The sequence below is a fragment of the Pyrus communis genome, chromosome 7 (genome assembly GCF_963583255.1).
Source record: "Pyrus communis chromosome 7, drPyrComm1.1, whole genome shotgun sequence".
Lineage (NCBI taxonomy): Eukaryota > Viridiplantae > Streptophyta > Magnoliopsida > Rosales > Rosaceae > Pyrus > Pyrus communis.
In genome coordinates, this window is record NC_084809.1 from 21180356 (window position 1) to 21194052 (window position 13697).

Consider the following 13697-nt stretch of genomic DNA (forward strand, 5'->3'; position numbering starts at 1 on the left):
AGATAGGGTAGATCACTCCGCAATCCAAAAGTTTGATTATTTCCTTCTTCACCACTTCCATCATCGGAGGGTTGAGACGGCGTTGAGCCTCTCGAGTTGGTTTAGCCCCCTCCTCAAGAAGTATACGGTGCATGCATGTGGTAGGGCTTATTCCTTTAATGTCGGCCAAAGTCCACCCTATGGCCGTTTTGTGATCTTGCAGCACCCTCACAAGCTTCTCCTCCTCCATTGCCGTGAGACTTGATGAAATGATGACGGGCAATGTTTCGCCTTTTCCCAAAAACACATACTTCAAATGGTCCGGCAACGGCTTAAGTTCAAGCGATGGTGCCTGAACAACAGAAGGTAGCATCTTAGTGGAAACTGAATTGGAAAGTGAGAGTGGAACCTTACCATATTGTTGTGGCAATGACTCAAGGGCTGCCACAACCTCAATTATTTCTTCACTAGAACCCATTGCAAAGAATTCCTCCTCCTTGCCGTGGCCTTGCATTGGCCCAAATCCTTCATTTTTGCGCTCTATGGCTTTAGTGATGGTTGTTTCCAGGGCGTCCTCGTTCAATTCTTCAAGGTATACCTGCGCCAAAGAATCGATAACATCAATGGAAAAACAAGAATGGTCATCAACGGGATATCTCATAGTTTTAGAAATATTAAAATCAATCACTTCCCCATCGAATTCCATTGTCAAGGTGCCTTTGTATACATCAATCTTCGTTCGGGCCGTCTTCATGAATGGCCTACCAAGGAGAATCGGCAAAGATATAGAATGGGCTGAATCCTCCATGTCTAGGACGTAGAAATCAGCCGGAAAAATTAAATGGTTCACCTGCACAAGCACATCCTCCAAAACTCCTTTTGGATACGCGTTAGAACGATCAGCCAATTGTATAATTACACCATCTTGTTTTAATTCACCCAAATTCATAGATGCATAAATAGAATAAGGCATGACATTTATGGATGCACCTAAATCAAGCATGGCATGTTCAAAACGATTATGTCCAATTACACAAGGAATCGTGAAACTACCGGGGTCTTTGCACTTGGTAGGCAGTTTACGTTGCAAAACAGCGGACACATTCTCGCTTACCTTCACTACCTCTTTGTTTGCCCTTCTTCTCTTTGTATTGCATAGGTCCTTGAGGAATTTAGCATACTTTGGAACCTGTTTGATTGCATCAAGAAGCGGTATGTTCACTTGCACTTTCCGGAACGTTTCAAGAATGTCCTTCTTGCTTTCTTCCTTTTTTTGTTGCATGAACCTGCGAGGAAAAGGTACATTGGGCAGATTAGGACGTGAAGTACATGAATTTGAACTTAAATTACCTGATTTGGCCGAGTTAGGGTGATCTGCCTCAGGTTGTGTCGTCTCTTCATCTACTTTCTGGGCAGATTTGGGATTGTTTGGCTCGGTCCCAACTTCTTTTCCACCCCTTAGGGTGATGGCCTTGGCGGATTCGAATCCTCCCTTTGGATTGACTGTGGTTGAGCTAGGAAGCTTTCCTTGCTCTCTAATCTGTCCAAGGAACTCAGAAATCTGCCCTATTTGTTTCTTCATATCCGTCATCTCCTTCTCGTTATTTGCTATCCGGTTGTTTTGATTTTGCAACCCCTGCGAAATAGAGGTTAGTAATTGCATAGCTTGATCACTTTCCAAGGACGTACCTGAATGAGATGATGTCGAAGGTTGTTGGGGTGCATACGGCTTGGAATAAAAACCAGGGGGGTTTGGCCTAAATCCTCCTTGTTGGGCAGCTTGTTGTGGCTCCCTCCATTTGAAGTTTGGATGGTCCCTCCATCCGGCATTGTAAGTGTTCGAGTATGGGTTGTTTTGATTTTGTCCTTGGAAACCAATTGCATTGGCAGATTCCCACCCACCATTCTCGATTAGTTGAGGGCACTTATCGGATGGATGCCCTTAAATTGAGCACACGCCACAAACTTGGTGTTCTTGTGCTTTTGGACCAATCACAACCTGAGAAACAAGAGAATTAAGATTAGCAAGTTGTGATTGAATTTCAGAAATAGCACTCACCTCATTTACACATTGTTGCCGTGGGGCTTCCCTTTGGCCCACTCCTTCATATTGTTGAGCGTTGAGCACTCGGTTGGCTATGAGAATCTTGGCATCCCTTGGTGTTTTGTCCACCAATGCTCCTCCCGTTGATGCATCAAGCATTTGACGTTCGATAGGAAGGACGCCCTCATAGAAATATTGAAGGAGAAGTTCCTCCTTCATTTGATGTTGAGGACATGAAGCTACAAGGCCCTTGAAGCGCTCATAATAAGCCGGGAATGTCTCACCATGATTCTGTTGAATACCACTAATTTTCTTCCGTAGGAGAATCACTCTCGAAGTAGGGAAAAATTTCTCCAAGAAAGCACGCTTCATACTCTCCCACGAAGTCACAGTTCCCGGGGCTAGTTCGTAGAGCCAATCTTTGGCCTTGTCCATAAGTGAAAATGGAAAGGCCTTCATCTTCAATATACTCCCATCCACATTGACGGGGGTCATGCTCGAACAAACCACCTCGAACTCCTTCAAGTGTTTGTTGGGGTCTTCCATAGACAAGCCATGGAACTTCGGAATATGGTGTAATAAACTGGATTTGAGTTCAAATTCCTCAGTCTTCCCCTCTGCAGCCGTGGGGTATTGGATACAAAGAGGCAATGCATTATCCAAACCCGAGGCCGAAAGCTCCTTGATGGTTCTATTATCTGCTGCCATGGCTTGTTCTTCTTCAAAAATCTGATCCGTGGGCTTTTCTTCTACACCTACTTCGTCTTCTTCAAGCCCAGGTTGTGGTGGACGTTGTGGTGGAGGTTGTGGTGGCTCTTGTTGACTCCTCGTTCTCCTCAAAGTGCGTTCAAAATCACCGTCAAAGTCGGAGATGTTCTCTATAATAGGCCGAGAGCGACGAGTCATACACAGTACCTAAAAAACAAGGAAACAAACAAACTAAGAATCTGAAATAAGAATGCACGAAAAACTAAAAAAAATATAAAAATAAAGACAAAGGATTAGCAAAGTTGCTAATCCCCGGCAACGGCGCCAAAATTTGATGCGAGATTTACTTGACACTCAAATTAAACCCTCGTTTGACAATTGTAGTAGAATGGATAAGTGAGGGATCGTTCTAGACCGGGGATTAGGAGGGCTTGCTAAAACCTTCTAAATTGGCTTAAAAACATAAAAACTAAATTAAAATACTCTTAACAAGACTACTATGACTCAGAAAGGCTTTGAAAAACTCAAATTGTCTAAAACAATCAAATTGACTCAAATAGAAGCTAGAACTTGATTTAGACGAATTTGCAATTGTTTATGACTCCAAAAGCTTAAAGATACAAAAATAAAACAAATACGAATGATTAAGACTTAACAAAATAGGGGGGGGGAAATTGTGGTTGGACGATATTAAATTAAAAAGACAAAATATAATTAAAGGCAAAATGTAAATATGAATGTGATAAAAATATGGATGATGGAATAGCCAAGGGGTTCTTCTCCACACATGTTACACTTGCAAAACAAAATTGATTCTCAGTTGGTCTTTCGATAAGTTATGAAACTCAATGCTCCAAGTTAATTAGGTCCGCTTACATTAACTGTCAGATTTCCCTAGATTCGTTGGATTGAATGGAATACGCATTACAACCAATTTATTCTTAATCAAAGTCCCTAACTATGGAATACGCATGATAGAGACATTCAACAAAGATCATTAAGTTCAACGGAAATCATAAACATTGACGAGGCATTCGTTACTATGGAATACGCATGAAACTTATGCCAAGAATTCGTTTAACGCGATTGTTTATAAGCAACCTCCACTACTTGTGAATATAAGTTCGTAACTATTAGGTGAAACTCACTTATATTCTAGCGTCATATTCATTCAAACGGTTAAACAAATTGAATCCACAACTTATAAAATTCCAACCAAAAGTAATCAATTCATATTGCAAGCATAAACATGTATTTTGAATCACCCCCTAGCTAAAGGGGGTTTAGTTCCTCATAACTTTGAAATCAAAGAAACACCTAAACATTCCAACAACTCAAACGTGAATTGTACGAACGTTTAGGCACTCTTCTCTTCCATTCTCATACGTACAAAACAAAGAGAATTAAATTTAAACTTTGAAATCAAAGAAACACCTAAACATTCCAACAACTCAAACTTGAATTGTATGAACGTTTAGGCACTCTTTTCTTCCTCGTTGTTGTAGCACAAGGTCTAAGGTGAGCTTTGGGGATTATGTGAAGTGTTTTGGAGGGATGGGAAATGGTTGGATAGTGGCTGCAATGAAGGAGAAAAACTGCACAGAAAATGGAAGGGGAATTGCAGCAATGGATGTGTATTGGTGTTGTGTGAAGTGTTGTGAATGGAAATATGAGATATGAATTGAATGAATGAATGCTAGGGTATTTATAGGGGTAGTGGAGGGAACATATGGCTGTTTGTTTAAGTATTTGTGTGGAGGAATGATGGAAAAACAGCTAGGACACATGTGAAAACTGGAATTGCACAAGGGAAGCAAAGGGAACCCACGGCATTGAGTGTTTGTTTGATGATGATGCATGTGATGGGTGGGAACAAAAGGGGGAAACATGGCACAAGGGGGCTTGAATGAATGATTGAATGTGCATGTGGATTTTTAAAGAATGAGTGGTGGTGTAATGATGAAGTGAATGCATGTGAAAATTAGCTAGGAAAAGTTGTGGAAAGGCAAGGGAATACACGGCATTAAGTTGTTGTTAGTGTGTGAATGCATGTGAATTAAAGCTAGGGTGAATGATTATGTGTTTGTGAATTATGCAAGATTGTATGGATGAATGATTAGGGTCTTGTAAGGGTGGGAATGCATGTGTTGTGCATGGTTGTGAAGCTGGAATTAAGGGGGAAAGCCACGGCAATGAAGATGGGTGCATGTGTTGGATGATTTGTTTGTTGGTTAAAGCTTGTGAGTGAATGATTAAAGATGTATGTGGATGAATTATACAATGGAAAAGTATGGGAGTGACACTAGGTTGAATGATGATGAGTGCATGTGAGTTGAAATGCATGTGGAATGAAGATGGAGAAGGTGGTGTAATGATGCATGGTTGTAGTTTAGGGTGTTGAATATGGATTTGCATGGCTTTTGAAGTGATTGTGGGTTTTGGAATTGGAAGGAAATGCATGGCCTTGGGGTTGGTTTAAGAGAGAATGGGCTAGGCCCTTTGTTTTATGTCCAAAGTGAATACAAGGTCTTCAAATTCGTCCAACACTTTGGCTCCAATCATATGCTATCCATTCCAAGCCCAATTTTGCTCCAAAATGCTCCAAAATGCATCTTTTTGCTCCCTTAGCCATATGAACCTAAAAACACACGAAAATGGCTTAATCTACTAAAACAACTATGAATTAACAACAAAGATGCACGAAAACAAGCTAAGTAAGTCGCCTAAATATGCTCCTATCATGTTGAAAGAGCACAAAACGGCCATAGGATGGACCTTGGCCGACATCAAGGGTATTAGTCCTACGACTTGCATGCATCGCATACTTCTAGAGGAGGGGGCTAAACCAACTAGAGAGGCTCAACGCCGGCTCAACCCTCCAATGATGGAAGTTGTGAAAAAAGAGATTATCAAGCTTCTAGATTGTGGGGTGACCTATCCTATCTCGGATAGCCATTGGGTTTCACTGGTTCAAGTTGTGCCAAAGAAATCCGGAGTGACTGTGGTGAAGAATGCCGAGAATGAGCTTGTGCCAACTCGTATCCAAATAGGTTGGAGAGTGTGCATTGACTATAGGAAGCTTAACGCCACCACAAGGAAAGATCATTTCCCTTTGCCATTCATTGATCAAATGCTTGAAAGGTTAGCCGATCATTCTTTTTATTGTTTTCTTGATGGTTATTCGGGATATAATCAAATTGTTATAGCTCCAGATGATCAAGAAAAGACTACTTTTACTTGTCCATTTGGTAGTTTTGCTTATCGTCGAATGCCATTTGGTTGATGTAATGCACCAGCCACCTTCCAAAGATGCATGGTAAGTATCTTTTCAGATTTTGTAGAAAAGATTATTGAAATTTTCATGGATGATTTTAGCGTGTTTGGTGATTCATTTGATGATTATTTAGATAATCTCACATTAATCTTAAAACGATGCATTGAAACTAACCTTGTTTTAAATTAGGAAAAATGTCATTTTATGGTAAAACAAGGAATAGTTCTAGGACATATTATTTCGGCCAAGGGTATTGAAGTGGATAAATCCAAAATAGATCTTGTATGCTACTTACCCTCTCCTACTTCGGTTAGAGAGGTTCGTTCTTTTCTTGGACATGCAGGATTTTATAGGCGATTCATCAAAGACTTTTCTAAGATTTCCCAACCCCTATGCCGACTTCTCCAAAAGGAGGTGCCATTCAAGTTCGACGAGGAATGTGAGAAGGCCTTCAAACACCTAAAGGAGATGCTTACTTCGGCCCCTATCATAGTTCCACCAGATTGGAGCCTTCCTTTTGAACTTATGTGTGATGCCTCAGATTATGCATTAGGAGCTGTTTTAGGCCAACGAAAGAACAAGCAGCCGCATGTCATATACTATGCATCTCGGACCCTAAACGATGCTCAATTTAACTACTCCACAACGGAAAAAGAACTTCTTGCTGTTGTTTTTGCTTTAGATAAGTTTTATTCTTATTTACTTGGTACTAAAGTTATAATCTACTCTGATCATGCAGCGTTGAAGTACTTACTTACGAAGAAGGAGGCCAAACCAAGGCTTATTCGTTGGATGCTTCTTCTCCAAGAGTTCGATATCAAAATCCGGGGCAAGAAAGGAAGTGAAAATGTGGTGGTTGACCACTTAACCCGTATAGTGCATGAAGAGGATGTCGTGCCTATCCCAGAGACATTCTCTGATGAGCAACTGTTGTCCATCGAGGTAAACGTGCCAGGGTATGCCGATTTAGTGAACTATTTAGTGTCTAAACAAGTTCCAAGCACCCTAAACAAGCAACAAAGTGATAAACTTAAAAAGGATGCACGTTTTTATGTGTGGGATGACCCATATTTGTGGAAATATTGCCCTGATCAGATTTTACATAGGTGTGTTCATGAAACGGAGTTTAATTCAATTTTAACTTTCTGTCACACTTATGCATGTGGGGGTCATTTTGGCACTTAAAGAACAACACATAAAGTTTTAGAATGTGGATTTTATTGGCCTACTATATTTAAGGATGCTAGAACTTTTTGTGTGACTTGTGATCGTTGTCAAATGACGGGCAATATAGGTGCCAAAGACCAAATGCCGCAACATCCCATCTTTTCTGTCGAAATCTTTGATGTTTGGGGCATTGATTTTATGGGTCATTTTCCTTCATCTTATGGTTGTGTTTATATTTTACTTGCGGTTGATTATGTTTCGAAATGGGTGGAAGCTAAAGCCACCCGTACTAATGATTCCAAAGTGGTTGCAGAATTTGTGAAAACTAACATATTTGCAAGATTTGGAATGCCAAGGGTTCTTATAAGTGATGGATGCTCTCACTTTTGTAATCGGACCATAGAGGCGTTCCTCAAGAAGTACAATGTCACACATAAGGTGGCAACACCTTATCATCCTCAAACAAGTGGGCAAGCCGAGGTTTCTAATCGAGAAATCAAGCAGATTTTAGAAAAGACTGTTGGGCCAACTCGGAAGGATTGGAGCTTGCGTTTGAATGACGCGTTGTGGGCATATCGTACCGCCTACAAAGCACCAATTGGAATGTCTCCATTTCGGCTCATTTATGGGAAACCATGCCATCTTCCCGTTGAATTGGAGCATAAAGCACATTGGGCCGTAAAGACATTCAATATGGACATTGATGCCGCTGGAGTTCATAGGAAGCTTCAATTGAATGAGCTGGAGGAGATCAGGAATGAGGCTTATGAGAACGCGCGCATTTACAAAGAGAAAACAAAGGCTTACCATGACAGGATGATTCGGAGCAAGACATTCTCAATAGGGCAGAAAGTGTTACTTTTCAATTCTTGCCTTCGCTTGTTCCCAGGTAAGTTACGTTCTAAATGGATAGGTCCTTTTGTTATTACTCATGTCTTTCCTCATGGTGTAGTCCAAATTCAAAGCTTGAAGACGGGACATGAATTTAAAGTGAATGGACACCGTTTGAAACCCTACTACGACAATTTCAAGAAGCATACCGTGGAGGACATACCCCTCCATGCCGTGAGCCCTAGTGAAGATTAAAAGAAGGTATCGTCCGACTGGAAGACGTTAAAGCAAGCGCTTCTTGGGAGGCAACCCATGTGTTCGAACGGGGAGATGATGGAACTCTAGCTCCACAACCAGATTTGCGTTCCTAAACCCTACTCTTTATTGCTTTTACCTTGCCATGCTTGTCATGTGTTAGTTGCGTTATTTGTTTATTTGCTTGTGAGTCTATGCTTAAAACATTGAGGACAATGTTTGGTTTAAGTGTGGGGGGGGGTAAAGAAGTTGTTTTTACATGAAAATTCGTTGGATTTTATCACCTATACTTCTAAAGTTGTTTTTCACTGTTTTTAAGTGTTTTTAGTGTGTTTTGAAGTATTTTTATGTGTCTTAATCAGAAAATCCGAAAAATTTGAAAAAAAAAATCGAAAAAAGTGTTTGAAAAACCCAAAAAGAGTTGTTTTTAGAGTCGTTTTTGTTTTTATGTTTGTTTGTGTCTTAGGGTACCTTCCAACACAATGATGAGGATTTGGTTTTTAATTGCATGACTATTAAAGAAAGTTACAAACATGGATGGAAGTTTGATATGCTCTTTGGTTTATGCTTAGTTGTAGTTGACATTTACGAATTCACATGTAATCACAAAAGAAAAAAATCAGTTTTTGTAACATGCTTGAAGGAAGAAACTCAAACTAATGCTACATCCCTGAGAGACTTGAGCCTAAACGTTTATTTGGAGAGTTATTAATCTGTGCATTCTTGTTTTCTAAAGTCGTTGCATGATCTCATTATTCTTTGCTTGGTTACTACTTAGAATGCGTTTCATCACTATAGTTCCAAATACTAGAACTCATACCCGTTTTATTCAAAGCATGAAATTGATTAGCATAACAAATAACAAGATGAAGTTGTGTAGTAGTCACCACCATAGCCAAATGGCCGAATCCACCCTTATCAGTTGTATTGTAGGTTTACGCCCCTTTGAGCCTTATTTAGCCTATTTTCTTGTTAACCACATCATCCTTACCTAGCCTAGAATAGGACTTTCCATACCTTTGTTCTTAAAGTATAGTGGAGCATAACTTAGAAGGAATTCCTTTTGACTGACATTTGTGCAGAAAACGAGTGTGGGGGAAGGGATTGTGTGAGTGTGTATGTGCCAAAGTCTTAAAAGAGGCACGAGAAAAGAAAAAGAAAAAAAAAATTGTGAAAAAGAAGAAGAAAAGAAAGAAAAGGAGTGAAAATAAGTGAGAATGAACTCACAAGTGTTGGTTGTTGAAGAAAGGGTCCAAAAAGTTTTAATATGGCCCTAAGTTTTGTGTGACTTCCCCTTGGGTGTTCAAAGTTGATTTTTGCGTTCTAAAGGGAATTCTAAGTGCCTAATTCATTACTTTGCTCACTATTGCTTTAAGAACGTTTGTTTCCTCTACCTTTCCTTGTTAGCCAATACCTTAGCCCCGTTACAACCCTTTTGACTTCTATCTTGATTGTTATGTGTTTCAATATGTGGAGTTTAAAATTGGTTTGAGCATATGGTATCCCTGGTTCTCGCGTCTAAGTAGTGGCATTCCGTTCATGAGATCATATACAAATACATGTTAATAATTCCAGAAATTGCTTTCCTTGTTATAACATATGTGAGTGTTCGTCTACATGTTTAAATCAATCTTCTCACATATACCTAGTGTAGGGAGTGTAGTCAGAAAATCTGTGTGAAAATAGAGAGTATATCTTGTGAGGAATTGAGGGATTCTCTAAGGCATGTTACTACATTCAAAATCAGGTTTTAATTGATGAAATGCGAGCTAGTGAGTGGTAACTATGATTAAGTATGTGCTCGAGGGTAGGGATAACTAAAATCTATGGGAGTGATGATCTTGAATATGTCATGTTGCATTGGAAATCCCTGAGGCAAACGTTGGAAGGTTTAGAGTTATGTTTTGTTTCTTTTGTTTATTTGTTTTGCTCGAGGACTACCAAAAGATAAGTGTGGGGGAATTTGATAGGAGCATATTTAGGCGACTTAACTAGCTTATTCTTGTGCATTTGTGCTATTATTTCTTAGTTAATGTCGTATTACAACTCAATTTCGTGTGTTTGTAGGTCCTATGGGGTAAAGTATCAAGAAAGGGCATTTTGGAGCTATTTTGGACACTATGTGGATAGCTTACATATGGGCTAACATGGATGGACGAATTTGGACTTCAAGAAGTTGGAAATGTGATAAGAAGATGAAGGAACTAAGCTAAGGACAAAGTGGATAAGGAGGGAGCTCAAAAGAGGAAACATTATCCAAAACCTTATCTAACCTTATCTAACCTTATCTAACCTTATCCAACATTATCCAAAACATTATCCAAACCTTATCTCATCTTATCCTATCCAAACCTTATCATGTCTTAATCCTAATTGCAAGGGGACCTAAATGGATGATTCTAGAACCTATTTCTAGAAGCATCCTATTCTAGAAGGCCTAAATCTGCCACAAAACCTATTCTTTCTAGAAACCCTAGAAAAGTGGCTCCCCAAACCTTTCTAGAAGGCTTTGCCTTGCCTTGCAAGCCAAGCAACCCTCTCCCCTAAATCTGCCGCACCTTCCTAGGCCCAATGCCTTTGGGATTCTGATTTCCAAGGCCTAATCCTTGTGGATTTGGGTATACAAATCCTTTTATAAAGCTATGTGGGCCAAAACCTCCTCCTAAGTGGATTTGATTAACCATAGCCGAACCCTAGGGCCCTAGTCCACTAAATCTGTTAAGCCTAACCCTAATCTACTTAACCCTAGGACTATATAAACTTAAATTCAGCCAAAAATTCGTACCACCCCCTTATGCTATTCAGAAACCCTTGTGCCGCACCTCCATTCTCCATTATAAGCCTCCATACACCTCCCTACACATCCATACACTTCTGCCGCACCCTTCCCCACCATAATCAACCATCCTCCATCCCTCTAAACAAGGAAACACCATCCAAAACCCCAATTCCATCACCCACACTTTGTGCCGCAAGTCCTGGGGAGAAGAAGGAGCACCGTGGCTTCCATAGGAGAAGGACCATCTTGTGCCGCAAGCAATCTACATCCATTGGAGATTTTCAGAGTTCTTTCTTCCCTTGTTTCGTTCCATGTTTATTTTAATTTGCTTTTCAATTGTTATGAACATGTGTAACTAAGGTTTTCTTAGTTAGGGGTGAATTCGAAACCATGGGCATATGTTTTATATGATTTGATTACCTCCAGATTTTGTTTCTTGAATTGTGGATGTGATTTACTTAATTGATTTATTGAGAACTTGTTCTTGTGTGTTGATTAAGGATGCATACTTAGTTTTCATACATGAACTTGATGCTAGGATATAAGGAAATCTCACCTAATCGTTATGACCTTATATTCATAAGTAGTGGAAATCACTAGTCATGATTGTATTAAGTAAATTCTAGGCAAGAGTATCATGCAATTCATAGTTACGAATGCCTAGTCAATGCTTAGGGTTTTCAAAAAGCTTAATGATCTTTGATTTTATCTCTATTATGCAGTTCATGTAGGGAATTTGATAAGAATAATTTGATTGTCGATGCGTATTCCATCCAATTCAATGAAACTAGGAAAATCTGAGAGTTAATTCGTGCTTTTCACAATTAATTTGGGGCATTGTCATATATGATTTAAAAGGAATAAAATCTGGAAATCAATTTATGTTACATATGTGCATGTGTGGAGAAGAACCCCCTAACTAGCCTTTTTCCCATTCAATTCACCTAGTTTAGTGCCTAATCTGTTTAATTTGCAATCTGTCCATTTTAATTAATTTCGTCCAAATCAATCCCCTGTTTTATTAAGTGTGTTAGATTAGTTAGAAAAGTGTTTGAATCTGTCCAGATTAGTGTTTTGAGTCTAAGTTAGTTAAATTTCGTCCAAATCACCCTTTAGAGTCTAGTTTGAGTCTATTTGAGTGTTTTGGGCTGTTTTGAGTCTTTTTAAGTTGTTTTGAGTCATATAGGTCTAGGTAAGTGTTTTAAAGTTTAATTTTGTGTTTTTAAGTCAGTTTAGAATTGATTAGCATCCCTAGTTAATCCTCGGTTAGAACGATCCCTACTTGCATATATACTACAATTGTCACAAATAGGGTTTAATTTGTGTGTTAACATAATTTTCACATCAAACCCATCTTTCCACCATTCTCCTACTTCCATACCTTCACCAAACACCCATACACCATTCCCAACCTTTGCCGCACCACCCTACTAACCTAGATCCATTCACAACCCAGAAATCCATCCAAAATCACCCCTAGACTCTTGCGCCGCAGCTTTGCAAGGAAGAGGAATAGCAGAAGAAGCCTTGGACGTTTGTGCATTCAAGTTGGAGTGTTGATGCGAGATTTATACGCACACAAATTAAACCCTCTTTTTGTCAAATTGTAGTATAAGTATAAGTAGGGATCGTTCTGGACCGGGGATTAGGAGGGATTGTTAATCAATTGGATTTGACTTAAAAACGTAAAAACACAAAATGAAACACTATACTAGACTCAAAGAATTCAAAAATACTTTAAAACATAAACTAAACGAATTCTAAGCATTAAAGAACAAGAAAGTAAAGGGGGGTTTTGATTTGACGAAAATTAACTAAAATGCACAAATTGTAATTAAAGGCAAAACGTAAAGATGAATGCGATGGAAATATGGATGATGGAATAGCCAAGGGGTTCTTCTCCACACATGTTACACTTGCATACAAGATTGATTCTCAGTTGGTCTTTCGATAAATTATGAAACTCAACGCCCCGGGTTAATTAGGTCCGCTTAAATTAACCGTCAAGTTTTCCTTAAGTTAATGAATTGGATGGGTTAGCGCAACGCAATTCACAACATTCTCCAAAAGTCCTTTACGTGAACAGCACAATAAAGATACAGTCAAAGATCATTAAGCATCATGAAAACTATAAGTGTTGACGAGGCATTCGTTACTATGATGAGCATGAAACTCGTGCCAAGAATTCATTTAACGCGATTGTTTATAAGCAACCTCCACTACTTGTGAATATAAGTTCATAACGATTAGGTGAAACTCACTTATATTCTAGCGTCATATTCATGCATGAAAATTAAGCGCGCATTCTTAATAAACATACATAAATAAGTTATCAATCAAACGGTTAAACAAATTGAATCAACAACTTATGAAATTCCAACGAAAGTTAATCAATTCATATTGCACACATAAACATAGTTTCGAATCACCCCCTAGCTAAAGGGGGTTTAGTTCCTCATAACTTTGAAATCAAAGAAACACCTAAACATTCCAACAACTCAAACTTGAATTGTATGAACGTTTAGGCACTCTTTTCTTCCATTACTCATACGTACAAAACAAAGAGAATTGAATTTAAACTTTGAAATCATAGAAACACCTAAACATTCCAACAACTCAAACTTGAATTGTATGAACGTTTAGGCCCTCTTCTCTTCCTC